A 9,378-nucleotide genomic window follows, 5' to 3' on the forward strand; every position below is an offset into this window, starting at 1 on the left:
TTTTCCTACACCGGGAATCGAACCCGGGCCGCCTGGGTGAAAGCCAGGAATCCTAACCACTAGACCATGTAGGAGACGAAACCAGTGTACTCAAAATCGCGCCATCACTCAAATATTTTAATGCATTGTGCAAAAAATTGAATAATGCCACGAAAATGTCGATTGCTATCAAAAAATATTCCCAAAAACGATTGCATTGGCCGGGAATCGAACCCGGGCCCCCCGCGTGGCAGGCGAGGATTCTACCACTGAACCACCAATGCCAATTTTCCTACACCGGGAATCGAACCCGGGCCGCCTGGGTGAAAGCCAGGAATCCTAACCACTAGACCATGTAGGAGACGAAACCAGAGTACTCAAAATCGCGCCATCACTCAAATATTTTAATGCATTGTGCAAAAAATTAAATAATGCCACGAAAATGTCGATTGCTATCAAAAAATATTCCCAAAACGATTGCTATGGCCGGGAATCGAACCCGAGCCCCCCGCGTGGCAGGCGAGGATTCTACCACTGAACCACCAATGTCAATTTTCCTACACCGGGAATCGAACCCGGGCCGGCTGGGTGAAAGCCAGGAATCCTAACCACTAGACCGTGTTGGAGACGAAACCAGAGTACTCAAAATCGCGCCATCACTCAAATATTTTAATGCATTGTGCAAAAAATTGAATAATGCCACGAAAATGTCGATTGCTATCAAAAAATATTCCCAAAAACGATTGCATTGGCCGGGAATCGAACCCGGGCCCCCCGCGTGGCAGGCGAGGATTCTACCACTGAACCACCAATGCCAATTTTCCTACACCGGGAATCGAACCCGGGCCGCCTGGGTGAAAGCCAGGAATCCTAACCACTAGACCATGTAGGAGACGAAACCAGAGTACTCAAAATCGCGCCATCACTCAAATATTTTAATGCATTGTGCAAAAAATTAAATAATGCCACGAAAATGTCGATTGCTATCAAAAAATATTCCCAAAAACGATTGCATTGGCCGGGAATCGAACCCGGGCCCCCCGCGTGGCAGGCGAGGATTCTACCACTGAACCACCAATGCCAATTTTCCTACACCGGGAATCGAACCCGGGCCGCCTGGGTGAAAGCCAGGAATCCTAACCACTAGACCATGTAGGAGACGAAACCAGAGTACTCAAAATCGCGCCATCACTCAAATATTTTAATGCATTGTGCAAAAAATTGAATAATGCCACGAAAATGTCGATTGCTATCAAAAAATATTCCCCAAAACGATTGCATTGGCCGGGAATCGAACCCGGGCGCCCCGCGTGGCAGGCGAGGATTCTACCACTGAACCACCAATGCCAATTTTCCTACACCGGGAATCGAACCAGGGCCGCCGGGGTGAAAGCCAGGAATCCTAACCACTAGACCATGTAGGAGACGAAACCAGAGTACTCAAAATCGCGCCATCACTCAAATATTTTAATGCATTGTGCAAAAAATTAAATAATGCCACGAAAATGTCGATTGTTATCAAAAAATATTCCCAAAAACGATTGCATTGGCCGGGAATCGAACCCGGGCCACCCCCGCGTGGCAGGCGAGGATTCTACCACTGAACCACCAATGCCAATTTTCCTACACCGAGAATCGAACCCGGGCCGCCTGGGTGAAACCCAGGAATCCTAACCACTAGACCATGTAGGAGACGAAACCAGACTACTCAAAATCGCGCCATCACTCAAATATTTTAATGCATTGTGCAAAAAATTAAATAATGCCACGAAAATGTCGATTGCTATCAAAAAATATTCCTTTTTCCTAATTTTCCTACACCGGGAATCGAACCCGGGCCGCCTGGGTGAAAGCCAGGAATCCTAACCACTAGACCATGTAGGAGACGAAACCAGAGTACTCAAAATCGCGCCATCACTCAAATATTTTAATGCATTGTGCAAAAAATTAAATAATGCCACGAAAATGTCGATTGCTATCAAAAAATATTCCTTTTTCCTAATTTTCCTACACCGGGAATCGAACCCGGGCCGCCTGGGTGAAAGCCAGGAATCCTAACCACTAGACCATGTAGGAGACGAAACCAGAGTACTCAAAATCGCGCCATCACTCAAATATTTTAATGCATTGTGCAAAAAATTAAATAATGCCACGAAAATGTCGATTGCTATCAAAAAATATTCCTTTTTCCTAATTTTCCTACACCGGGAATCGAACCCGGGCCGCCTGGGTGAAAGCCAGGAATCCTAACCACTAGACCATGTAGGAGACGAAACCAGAGTACTCAAAATCGCGCCATCACTCAAATATTTTAATGCATTGTGCAAAAATATTGAATAATGCCACGAAAAGGTCGATTGCTATCAAAAAATATTCCCAAAAACGATTGCATTGGGCGGGAATCGAACCCGGGTCCCCCGCGTGGCAGGCGAGGATTCTACCACTGAACCACCAATGCCAATTTTCCTACACCGGGAATCGAACCCGGGCCGCCTGGGTGAAAGCCAGGAATCCTAACCACTAGACCATGTAGGAGACGAAACCAGAGTACTCAAAATCGCGCCATCACTCAAATATTTTAATGCATTGTGCAAAAAATTGAATAATGCCACGAAAATGTCGATTGCTATCAAAAAATATTCCCCAAAACGATTGCATTGGCCGGGAATCGAACCCGGGCGCCCCGCGTGGCAGGCGAGGATTCTACCACTGAACCACCAATGCCAATTTTCCTACACCGGGAATCGAACCAGGGCCGCCGGGGTGAAAGCCAGGAATCCTAACCACTAGACCATGTAGGAGACGAAACCAGAGTACTCAAAATCGCGCCATCACTCAAATATTTTAATGCATTGTGCAAAAAATTAAATAATGCCACGAAAATGTCGATTGTTATCAAAAAATATTCCCAAAAACGATTGCATTGGCCGGGAATCGAACCCGGGCCCCCCCCGCGTGGCAGGCGAGGATTCTACCACTGAACCACCAATGCCAATTTTCCTACACCGAGAATCGAACCCGGGCCGCCTGGGTGAAACCCAGGAATCCTAACCACTAGACCATGTAGGAGACGAAACCAGACTACTCAAAATCGCGCCATCACTCAAATATTTTAATGCATTGTGCAAAAAATTAAATAATGCCACGAAAATGTCGATTGCTATCAAAAAATATTCCTTTTTCCTAATTTTCCTACACCGGGAATCGAACCCGGGCCGGCTGGGTGAAAGCCAGGAATCCTAACCACTAGACCGTGTTGGAGACGAAACCAGAGTACTCAAAATCGCGCCATCACTCAAATATTTTAATGCATTGTGCAAAAAATTGAATAATGCCACGAAAATGTCGATTGCTATCAAAAAATATTCCCAAAAACGATTGCATTGGCCGGGAATCGAACCCGGGCCCCCCGCGTGGCAGGCGAGGATTCTACCACTGAACCACCAATGCCAATTTTCCTACACCGGGAATCGAACCCGGGCCGCCTGGGTGAAAGCCAGGAATCCTAACCACTAGACCATGTAGGAGACGAAACCAGAGTACTCAAAATCGCGCCATCACTCAAATATTTTAATGCATTGTGCAAAAAATTAAATAATGCCACGAAAATGTCGATTGCTATCAAAAAATATTCCTTTTTCCTAATTTTCCTACACCGGGAATCGAACCCGGGCCGCCTGGGTGAAAGCCAGGAATCCTAACCACTAGACCATGTAGGAGACGAAACCAGAGTACTCAAAATCGCGCCATCACTCAAATATTTTAATGCATTGTGCAAAAAATTAAATAATGCCACGAAAATGTCGATTGCTATCAAAAAATATTCCTTTTTCCTAATTTTCCTACACCGGGAATCGAACCCGGGCCGCCTGGGTGAAAGCCAGGAATCCTAACCACTAGACCATGTAGGAGACGAAACCAGAGTACTCAAAATCGCGCCATCACTCAAATATTTTAATGCATTGTGCAAAAATATTGAATAATGCCACGAAAAGGTCGATTGCTATCAAAAAATATTCCCAAAAACGATTGCATTGGGCGGGAATCGAACCCGGGCCCCCCGCGTGGCAGGCGAGGATTCTACCACTGAACCACCAATGCCAATTTTCCTACACCGGGAATCGAACCCGGGCCGCCTGGATGAAAGCCAGGAATCCTAACCACTAGACCATGTAGGAGACGAAACCAGAGTACTCAAAATCGCGCCATCACTCAAATATTTTAATGCATTGTGCAAAAAATTGAATAATGCCACGAAAATGTCGATTGCTATCAAAAAATATTCCTTTTTCCTAATTTTCCTACACCGGGAATCGAACCCGGGCCGCCTGGGTGAAAGCCAGGAATCCTAACCACTAGACCATGTAGGAGACGAAACCAGAGTACTCAAAATCGCGCCATCACTCAAATATTTTAATGCATTGTGCAAAAATATTGAATAATGCCACGAAAAGGTCGATTGCTATCAAAAAATATTCCCAAAAACGATTGCATTGGGCGGGAATCGAACCCGGGCCCCCCGCGTGGCAGGCGAGGATTCTACCACTGAACCACCAATGCCAATTTTCCTACACCGGGAATCGAACCCGGGCCGCCTGGGTGAAAGCCAGGAATCCTAACCACTAGACCATGTAGGAGACGAAACCAGAGTACTCAAAATCGCGCCATCACTCAAATATTTTAATGCATTGTGCAAAAAATTGAATAATGCCACGAAAATGTCGATTGCTATCAAAAAATATTCCCCAAAACGATTGCATTGGCCGGGAATCGAACCCGGGCGCCCCGCGTGGCAGGCGAGGATTCTACCACTGAACCACCAATGCCAATTTTCCTACACCGGGAATCGAACCAGGGCCGCCGGGGTGAAAGCCAGGAATCCTAACCACTAGACCATGTAGGAGACGAAACCAGAGTACTCAAAATCGCGCCATCACTCAAATATTTTAATGCATTGTGCAAAAAATTAAATAATGCCACGAAAATGTCGATTGTTATCAAAAAATATTCCCAAAAACGATTGCATTGGCCGGGAATCGAACCCGGGCCCCCCCCGCGTGGCAGGCGAGGATTCTACCACTGAACCACCAATGCCAATTTTCCTACACCGAGAATCGAACCCGGGCCGCCTGGGTGAAACCCAGGAATCCTAACCACTAGACCATGTAGGAGACGAAACCAGACTACTCAAAATCGCGCCATCACTCAAATATTTTAATGCATTGTGCAAAAAATTAAATAATGCCACGAAAATGTCGATTGCTATCAAAAAATATTCCTTTTTCCTAATTTTCCTACACCGGGAATCGAACCCGGGCCGCCTGGGTGAAAGCCAGGAATCCTAACCACTAGACCATGTAGGAGACGAAACCAGAGTACTCAAAATCGCGCCATCACTCAAATATTTTAATGCATTGTGCAAAAAATTAAATAATGCCACGAAAATGTCGATTGCTATCAAAAAATATTCCTTTTTCCTAATTTTCCTACACCGGGAATCGAACCCGGGCCGCCTGGGTGAAAGCCAGGAATCCTAACCACTAGACCATGTAGGAGACGAAACCAGAGTACTCAAAATCGCGCCATCACTCAAATATTTTAATGCATTGTGCAAAAAATTAAATAATGCCACGAAAATGTCGATTGCTATCAAAAAATATTCCTTTTTCCTAATTTTCCTACACCGGGAATCGAACCCGGGCCGCCTGGGTGAAAGCCAGGAATCCTAACCACTAGACCATGTAGGAGACGAAACCAGAGTACTCAAAATCGCGCCATCACTCAAATATTTTAATGCATTGTGCAAAAATATTGAATAATGCCACGAAAAGGTCGATTGCTATCAAAAAATATTCCCAAAAACGATTGCATTGGGCGGGAATCGAACCCGGGCCCCCCGCATGGCAGGCGAGGATTCTACCACTGAACCACCAATGCCAATTTTCCTACACCGGGAATCGAACCCGGGCCGCCTGGGTGAAAGCCAGGAATCCTAACCACTAGACCATGTAGGAGACGAAACCAGAGTACTCAAAATCGCGCCATCACTCAAATATTTTAATGCGTTGTGCAAAAAATTGAATAATGCCACGAAAATGTCGATTGCTATCAAAAAATATTCCCAAAAACGATTGCATTGGCCGGGAATCGAACCCGGGCCCCCCGCGTGGCAGGCGAGGATTCTACCACTGAACCACCAATGCCAATTTTCCTACACCGGGAATCGAACCCGGGCCGCCTGGGTGAAAGCCAGGAATCCTAACCACTAGACCATGTAGGAGACGAAACCAGAGTACTCAAAATCGCGCCATCACTCAAATATTTTAATGCATTGTGCAAAAAATTAAATAATGCCACGAAAATGTCGATTGCTATCAAAAAATATTCCCAAAACGATTGCTATGGCCGGGAATCGAACCCGAGCCCCCCGCGTGGCAGGCGAGGATTCTACCACTGAACCACCAATGTCAATTTTCCTACACCGGGAATCGAACCCGGGCCGGCTGGGTGAAAGCCAGGAATCCTAACCACTAGACCGTGTTGGAGACGAAACCAGAGTACTCAAAATCGCGCCATCACTCAAATATTTTAATGCATTGTGCAAAAAATTGAATAATGCCACGAAAATGTCGATTGCTATCAAAAAATATTCCCAAAAACGATTGCATTGGCCGGGAATCGAACCCGGGCCCCCCGCGTGGCAGGCGAGGATTCTACCACTGAACCACCAATGCCAATTTTCCTACACCGGGAATCGAACCCGGGCCGCCTGGGTGAAAGCCAGGAATCCTAACCACTAGACCATGTAGGAGACGAAACCAGAGTACTCAAAATCGCGCCATCACTCAAATATTTTAATGCATTGTGCAAAAAATTAAATAATGCCACGAAAATGTCGATTGCTATCAAAAAATATTCCCAAAAACGATTGCATTGGCCGGGAATCGAACCCGGGCCCCCCGCGTGGCAGGCGAGGATTCTACCACTGAACCACCAATGCCAATTTTCCTACACCGGGAATCGAACCCGGGCCGCCTGGGTGAAAGCCAGGAATCCTAACCACTAGACCATGTAGGAGACGAAACCAGAGTACTCAAAATCGCGCCATCACTCAAATATTTTAATGCATTGTGCAAAAAATTGAATAATGCCACGAAAATGTCGATTGCTATCAAAAAATATTCCCCAAAACGATTGCATTGGCCGGGAATCGAACCCGGGCGCCCCGCGTGGCAGGCGAGGATTCTACCACTGAACCACCAATGCCAATTTTCCTACACCGGGAATCGAACCAGGGCCGCCGGGGTGAAAGCCAGGAATCCTAACCACTAGACCATGTAGGAGACGAAACCAGAGTACTCAAAATCGCGCCATCACTCAAATATTTTAATGCATTGTGCAAAAAATTAAATAATGCCACGAAAATGTCGATTGTTATCAAAAAATATTCCCAAAAACGATTGCATTGGCCGGGAATCGAACCCGGGCCCCCCGCGTGGCAGGCGAGGATTCTACCACTGAACCACCAATGCCAATTTTCCTACACCGAGAATCGAACCCGGGCCGCCTGGGTGAAACCCAGGAATCCTAACCACTAGACCATGTAGGAGACGAAACCAGACTACTCAAAATCGCGCCATCACTCAAATATTTTAATGCATTGTGCAAAAAATTAAATAATGCCACGAAAATGTCGATTGCTATCAAAAAATATTCCTTTTTCCTACACCGGGAATCGAACCCGGGCCGCCTGGGTGAAAGCCAGGAATCCTAACCACTAGACCATGTAGGAGACGAAACCAGAGTACTCAAAATCGCGCCATCACTCAAATATTTTAATGCATTGTGCAAAAATATTGAATAATGCCACGAAAAGGTCGATTGCTATCAAAAATATTCCCAAAAACGATTGCATTGGCCGGGAATCGAACCCGGGCCCCCCGCGTGGCAGGCGAGGATTCTACCACTGAACCACCAATGCCAATTTTCCTACACCGGGAATCGAACCCGGGCCGCCTGGGTGAAAGCCAGGAATCCTAACCACTAGACCATGTAGGAGACGAAACCAGAGTACTCAAAATCGCGCCATCACTCAAATATTTTAATGCATTGTGCAAAAAATTAAATAATGCCACGAAAATGTCGATTGCTATCAAAAAATATTCCCAAAAACGATTGCATTGGCCGGGAATCGAACCCGGGCCCCCCGCGTGGCAGGCGAGGATTCTACCACTGAACCACCAATGCCAATTTTCCTACACCGGGAATCGAACCCGGGCCGCCTGGGTGAAAGCCAGGAATCCTAACCACTAGACCGTGTTGGAGACGAAACCAGAGTACTCAAAATCGCGCCATCACTCAAATATTTTAATGCATTGTGCAAAAAATTGAATAATGCCACGAAAATGTCGATTGCTATCAAAAAATATTCCCAAAAACGATTGCATTGGCCGGGAATCGAACCCGGGCCCCCCGCGTGGCAGGCGAGGATTCTACCACCGAACCACTAATGCCAATTTTACTACACCGGGAATCGAACCCGGGCCGCCTGGGTGAAAGCCAGGAATCCTAACCACTAGACCATGTAGGAGACGAAACCAGAGTACTCAAAATCGCGCCATCACTCAAATATTTTAATGCATTGTGCAAAAAAATTAAATAATGCCACGAAAATGTCGATTGCTATCAAAAAATATTCCCAAAAACGATTGCATTGGCCGGGAATCGAACCCGGGCCCCCCCCCCGCGTGGCAGGCGAGGATTCTACCACTGAACCACCAATGCCAATTTTCCTACACCGGGAATCGAACCCGGGCCGCCTGGGTGAAAGCCAGGAATCCTAACCACTAGACCATGTAGGAGACGAAACCAGAGTACTCAAAATCGCGCCATCACTCAAATATTTTAATGCATTGTGCAAAAAATTAAATAATGCCACGAAAATGTCGATTGCTATCAAAAAATATTCCCAAAAACGATTGCATTGGCCGGGAATCGAACCCGGGCCCCCCCCCCCGCGTGGCAGGCGAGGATTCTACCACTGAACCACCAATGCCAATTTTCCTACACCGGGAATCGAACCCGGGCCGCCTGGGTGAAAGCCAGGAATCCTAACCACTAGACCATGTAGGAGACGAAACCAGAGTACTCAAAATCGCGCCATCACTCAAATATTTTAATGCGTTGTGCAAAAAATTAAATAATGCCACGAAAAGGTCGATTGCTATAAAAAAATATTCCCAAAAACGATTGCATTGGCCGGGAATCGAACCCGGGCCCCCCGCGTGGCAGGCGAGGATTCTACCACTGAACCACCAATGCCAATTTTCCTACACCGGGAATCGAACCCGGGCCGCCTGGGTGAAAGCCAGGAATCCTAACCACTAGACCATGTAGGAG

General features: G+C 46.6%; 1 protein-coding gene and 55 non-coding genes across 56 annotated transcripts in view; 1 reads left to right on the forward strand and 55 right to left on the reverse strand.

Moving 5' to 3' along the window:
- The window catches only part of LOC145237697 (dynein axonemal heavy chain 6-like), a 160,618-nt gene that overhangs the window by 142,997 nt on the left and 8,243 nt on the right, over window positions 1–9,378 (forward strand). The gene's annotated exons all lie outside the window — the stretch shown is intronic.
- Window positions 3–74, reverse strand: Trnae-uuc (transfer RNA glutamic acid (anticodon UUC)). Its single transcript has one exon. It is a non-coding gene; the product is annotated as a tRNA-Glu (tRNA).
- On the reverse strand, window positions 193–263 carry Trnag-gcc (transfer RNA glycine (anticodon GCC)). Its single transcript has one exon. It is a non-coding gene; the product is annotated as a tRNA-Gly (tRNA).
- On the reverse strand, window positions 269–340 carry Trnae-uuc (transfer RNA glutamic acid (anticodon UUC)). Its single transcript has one exon. It is a non-coding gene; the product is annotated as a tRNA-Glu (tRNA).
- On the reverse strand, window positions 724–794 carry Trnag-gcc (transfer RNA glycine (anticodon GCC)). The gene has a single exon. It is a non-coding gene; the product is annotated as a tRNA-Gly (tRNA).
- Trnae-uuc (transfer RNA glutamic acid (anticodon UUC)) lies at window positions 800–871 on the reverse strand. The gene has a single exon. It is a non-coding gene; the product is annotated as a tRNA-Glu (tRNA).
- On the reverse strand, window positions 990–1,060 carry Trnag-gcc (transfer RNA glycine (anticodon GCC)). The gene has a single exon. It is a non-coding gene; the product is annotated as a tRNA-Gly (tRNA).
- Trnae-uuc (transfer RNA glutamic acid (anticodon UUC)) lies at window positions 1,066–1,137 on the reverse strand. The gene has a single exon. It is a non-coding gene; the product is annotated as a tRNA-Glu (tRNA).
- Window positions 1,256–1,326, reverse strand: Trnag-gcc (transfer RNA glycine (anticodon GCC)). The gene has a single exon. It is a non-coding gene; the product is annotated as a tRNA-Gly (tRNA).
- Trnag-gcc (transfer RNA glycine (anticodon GCC)) lies at window positions 1,522–1,594 on the reverse strand. Its single transcript has one exon. It is a non-coding gene; the product is annotated as a tRNA-Gly (tRNA).
- On the reverse strand, window positions 1,600–1,671 carry Trnae-uuc (transfer RNA glutamic acid (anticodon UUC)). Its single transcript has one exon. It is a non-coding gene; the product is annotated as a tRNA-Glu (tRNA).
- Trnae-uuc (transfer RNA glutamic acid (anticodon UUC)) lies at window positions 1,792–1,863 on the reverse strand. Its single transcript has one exon. It is a non-coding gene; the product is annotated as a tRNA-Glu (tRNA).
- On the reverse strand, window positions 1,984–2,055 carry Trnae-uuc (transfer RNA glutamic acid (anticodon UUC)). Its single transcript has one exon. It is a non-coding gene; the product is annotated as a tRNA-Glu (tRNA).
- Window positions 2,176–2,247, reverse strand: Trnae-uuc (transfer RNA glutamic acid (anticodon UUC)). The gene has a single exon. It is a non-coding gene; the product is annotated as a tRNA-Glu (tRNA).
- Window positions 2,367–2,437, reverse strand: Trnag-gcc (transfer RNA glycine (anticodon GCC)). The gene has a single exon. It is a non-coding gene; the product is annotated as a tRNA-Gly (tRNA).
- On the reverse strand, window positions 2,443–2,514 carry Trnae-uuc (transfer RNA glutamic acid (anticodon UUC)). The gene has a single exon. It is a non-coding gene; the product is annotated as a tRNA-Glu (tRNA).
- On the reverse strand, window positions 2,633–2,703 carry Trnag-gcc (transfer RNA glycine (anticodon GCC)). Its single transcript has one exon. It is a non-coding gene; the product is annotated as a tRNA-Gly (tRNA).
- On the reverse strand, window positions 2,899–2,971 carry Trnag-gcc (transfer RNA glycine (anticodon GCC)). The gene has a single exon. It is a non-coding gene; the product is annotated as a tRNA-Gly (tRNA).
- Trnae-uuc (transfer RNA glutamic acid (anticodon UUC)) lies at window positions 2,977–3,048 on the reverse strand. The gene has a single exon. It is a non-coding gene; the product is annotated as a tRNA-Glu (tRNA).
- Trnag-gcc (transfer RNA glycine (anticodon GCC)) lies at window positions 3,359–3,429 on the reverse strand. The gene has a single exon. It is a non-coding gene; the product is annotated as a tRNA-Gly (tRNA).
- Window positions 3,435–3,506, reverse strand: Trnae-uuc (transfer RNA glutamic acid (anticodon UUC)). The gene has a single exon. It is a non-coding gene; the product is annotated as a tRNA-Glu (tRNA).
- Window positions 3,627–3,698, reverse strand: Trnae-uuc (transfer RNA glutamic acid (anticodon UUC)). Its single transcript has one exon. It is a non-coding gene; the product is annotated as a tRNA-Glu (tRNA).
- Window positions 3,819–3,890, reverse strand: Trnae-uuc (transfer RNA glutamic acid (anticodon UUC)). Its single transcript has one exon. It is a non-coding gene; the product is annotated as a tRNA-Glu (tRNA).
- Trnag-gcc (transfer RNA glycine (anticodon GCC)) lies at window positions 4,010–4,080 on the reverse strand. Its single transcript has one exon. It is a non-coding gene; the product is annotated as a tRNA-Gly (tRNA).
- On the reverse strand, window positions 4,086–4,157 carry Trnae-uuc (transfer RNA glutamic acid (anticodon UUC)). The gene has a single exon. It is a non-coding gene; the product is annotated as a tRNA-Glu (tRNA).
- Window positions 4,278–4,349, reverse strand: Trnae-uuc (transfer RNA glutamic acid (anticodon UUC)). Its single transcript has one exon. It is a non-coding gene; the product is annotated as a tRNA-Glu (tRNA).
- Trnag-gcc (transfer RNA glycine (anticodon GCC)) lies at window positions 4,469–4,539 on the reverse strand. The gene has a single exon. It is a non-coding gene; the product is annotated as a tRNA-Gly (tRNA).
- Window positions 4,545–4,616, reverse strand: Trnae-uuc (transfer RNA glutamic acid (anticodon UUC)). Its single transcript has one exon. It is a non-coding gene; the product is annotated as a tRNA-Glu (tRNA).
- Trnag-gcc (transfer RNA glycine (anticodon GCC)) lies at window positions 4,735–4,805 on the reverse strand. Its single transcript has one exon. It is a non-coding gene; the product is annotated as a tRNA-Gly (tRNA).
- Window positions 5,001–5,073, reverse strand: Trnag-gcc (transfer RNA glycine (anticodon GCC)). Its single transcript has one exon. It is a non-coding gene; the product is annotated as a tRNA-Gly (tRNA).
- Window positions 5,079–5,150, reverse strand: Trnae-uuc (transfer RNA glutamic acid (anticodon UUC)). Its single transcript has one exon. It is a non-coding gene; the product is annotated as a tRNA-Glu (tRNA).
- Trnae-uuc (transfer RNA glutamic acid (anticodon UUC)) lies at window positions 5,271–5,342 on the reverse strand. Its single transcript has one exon. It is a non-coding gene; the product is annotated as a tRNA-Glu (tRNA).
- On the reverse strand, window positions 5,463–5,534 carry Trnae-uuc (transfer RNA glutamic acid (anticodon UUC)). The gene has a single exon. It is a non-coding gene; the product is annotated as a tRNA-Glu (tRNA).
- Trnae-uuc (transfer RNA glutamic acid (anticodon UUC)) lies at window positions 5,655–5,726 on the reverse strand. The gene has a single exon. It is a non-coding gene; the product is annotated as a tRNA-Glu (tRNA).
- Trnag-gcc (transfer RNA glycine (anticodon GCC)) lies at window positions 5,846–5,916 on the reverse strand. The gene has a single exon. It is a non-coding gene; the product is annotated as a tRNA-Gly (tRNA).
- Window positions 5,922–5,993, reverse strand: Trnae-uuc (transfer RNA glutamic acid (anticodon UUC)). Its single transcript has one exon. It is a non-coding gene; the product is annotated as a tRNA-Glu (tRNA).
- On the reverse strand, window positions 6,112–6,182 carry Trnag-gcc (transfer RNA glycine (anticodon GCC)). The gene has a single exon. It is a non-coding gene; the product is annotated as a tRNA-Gly (tRNA).
- On the reverse strand, window positions 6,188–6,259 carry Trnae-uuc (transfer RNA glutamic acid (anticodon UUC)). Its single transcript has one exon. It is a non-coding gene; the product is annotated as a tRNA-Glu (tRNA).
- Trnag-gcc (transfer RNA glycine (anticodon GCC)) lies at window positions 6,643–6,713 on the reverse strand. Its single transcript has one exon. It is a non-coding gene; the product is annotated as a tRNA-Gly (tRNA).
- On the reverse strand, window positions 6,719–6,790 carry Trnae-uuc (transfer RNA glutamic acid (anticodon UUC)). Its single transcript has one exon. It is a non-coding gene; the product is annotated as a tRNA-Glu (tRNA).
- Trnag-gcc (transfer RNA glycine (anticodon GCC)) lies at window positions 6,909–6,979 on the reverse strand. The gene has a single exon. It is a non-coding gene; the product is annotated as a tRNA-Gly (tRNA).
- On the reverse strand, window positions 6,985–7,056 carry Trnae-uuc (transfer RNA glutamic acid (anticodon UUC)). Its single transcript has one exon. It is a non-coding gene; the product is annotated as a tRNA-Glu (tRNA).
- On the reverse strand, window positions 7,175–7,245 carry Trnag-gcc (transfer RNA glycine (anticodon GCC)). The gene has a single exon. It is a non-coding gene; the product is annotated as a tRNA-Gly (tRNA).
- Window positions 7,441–7,511, reverse strand: Trnag-gcc (transfer RNA glycine (anticodon GCC)). The gene has a single exon. It is a non-coding gene; the product is annotated as a tRNA-Gly (tRNA).
- Trnae-uuc (transfer RNA glutamic acid (anticodon UUC)) lies at window positions 7,517–7,588 on the reverse strand. Its single transcript has one exon. It is a non-coding gene; the product is annotated as a tRNA-Glu (tRNA).
- Trnae-uuc (transfer RNA glutamic acid (anticodon UUC)) lies at window positions 7,700–7,771 on the reverse strand. The gene has a single exon. It is a non-coding gene; the product is annotated as a tRNA-Glu (tRNA).
- Window positions 7,890–7,960, reverse strand: Trnag-gcc (transfer RNA glycine (anticodon GCC)). The gene has a single exon. It is a non-coding gene; the product is annotated as a tRNA-Gly (tRNA).
- On the reverse strand, window positions 7,966–8,037 carry Trnae-uuc (transfer RNA glutamic acid (anticodon UUC)). Its single transcript has one exon. It is a non-coding gene; the product is annotated as a tRNA-Glu (tRNA).
- Trnag-gcc (transfer RNA glycine (anticodon GCC)) lies at window positions 8,156–8,226 on the reverse strand. The gene has a single exon. It is a non-coding gene; the product is annotated as a tRNA-Gly (tRNA).
- Trnae-uuc (transfer RNA glutamic acid (anticodon UUC)) lies at window positions 8,498–8,569 on the reverse strand. Its single transcript has one exon. It is a non-coding gene; the product is annotated as a tRNA-Glu (tRNA).
- On the reverse strand, window positions 8,689–8,763 carry Trnag-gcc (transfer RNA glycine (anticodon GCC)). Its single transcript has one exon. It is a non-coding gene; the product is annotated as a tRNA-Gly (tRNA).
- Trnae-uuc (transfer RNA glutamic acid (anticodon UUC)) lies at window positions 8,769–8,840 on the reverse strand. Its single transcript has one exon. It is a non-coding gene; the product is annotated as a tRNA-Glu (tRNA).
- Window positions 8,959–9,034, reverse strand: Trnag-gcc (transfer RNA glycine (anticodon GCC)). The gene has a single exon. It is a non-coding gene; the product is annotated as a tRNA-Gly (tRNA).
- Window positions 9,040–9,111, reverse strand: Trnae-uuc (transfer RNA glutamic acid (anticodon UUC)). Its single transcript has one exon. It is a non-coding gene; the product is annotated as a tRNA-Glu (tRNA).
- On the reverse strand, window positions 9,230–9,300 carry Trnag-gcc (transfer RNA glycine (anticodon GCC)). Its single transcript has one exon. It is a non-coding gene; the product is annotated as a tRNA-Gly (tRNA).
- On the reverse strand, window positions 9,306–9,377 carry Trnae-uuc (transfer RNA glutamic acid (anticodon UUC)). Its single transcript has one exon. It is a non-coding gene; the product is annotated as a tRNA-Glu (tRNA).

The sequence above is a fragment of the Phallusia mammillata genome, chromosome 7 (assembly GCF_965637545.1).
Source record: "Phallusia mammillata chromosome 7, kaPhaMamm4.hap1.1, whole genome shotgun sequence".
Lineage (NCBI taxonomy): Eukaryota > Metazoa > Chordata > Ascidiacea > Phlebobranchia > Ascidiidae > Phallusia > Phallusia mammillata.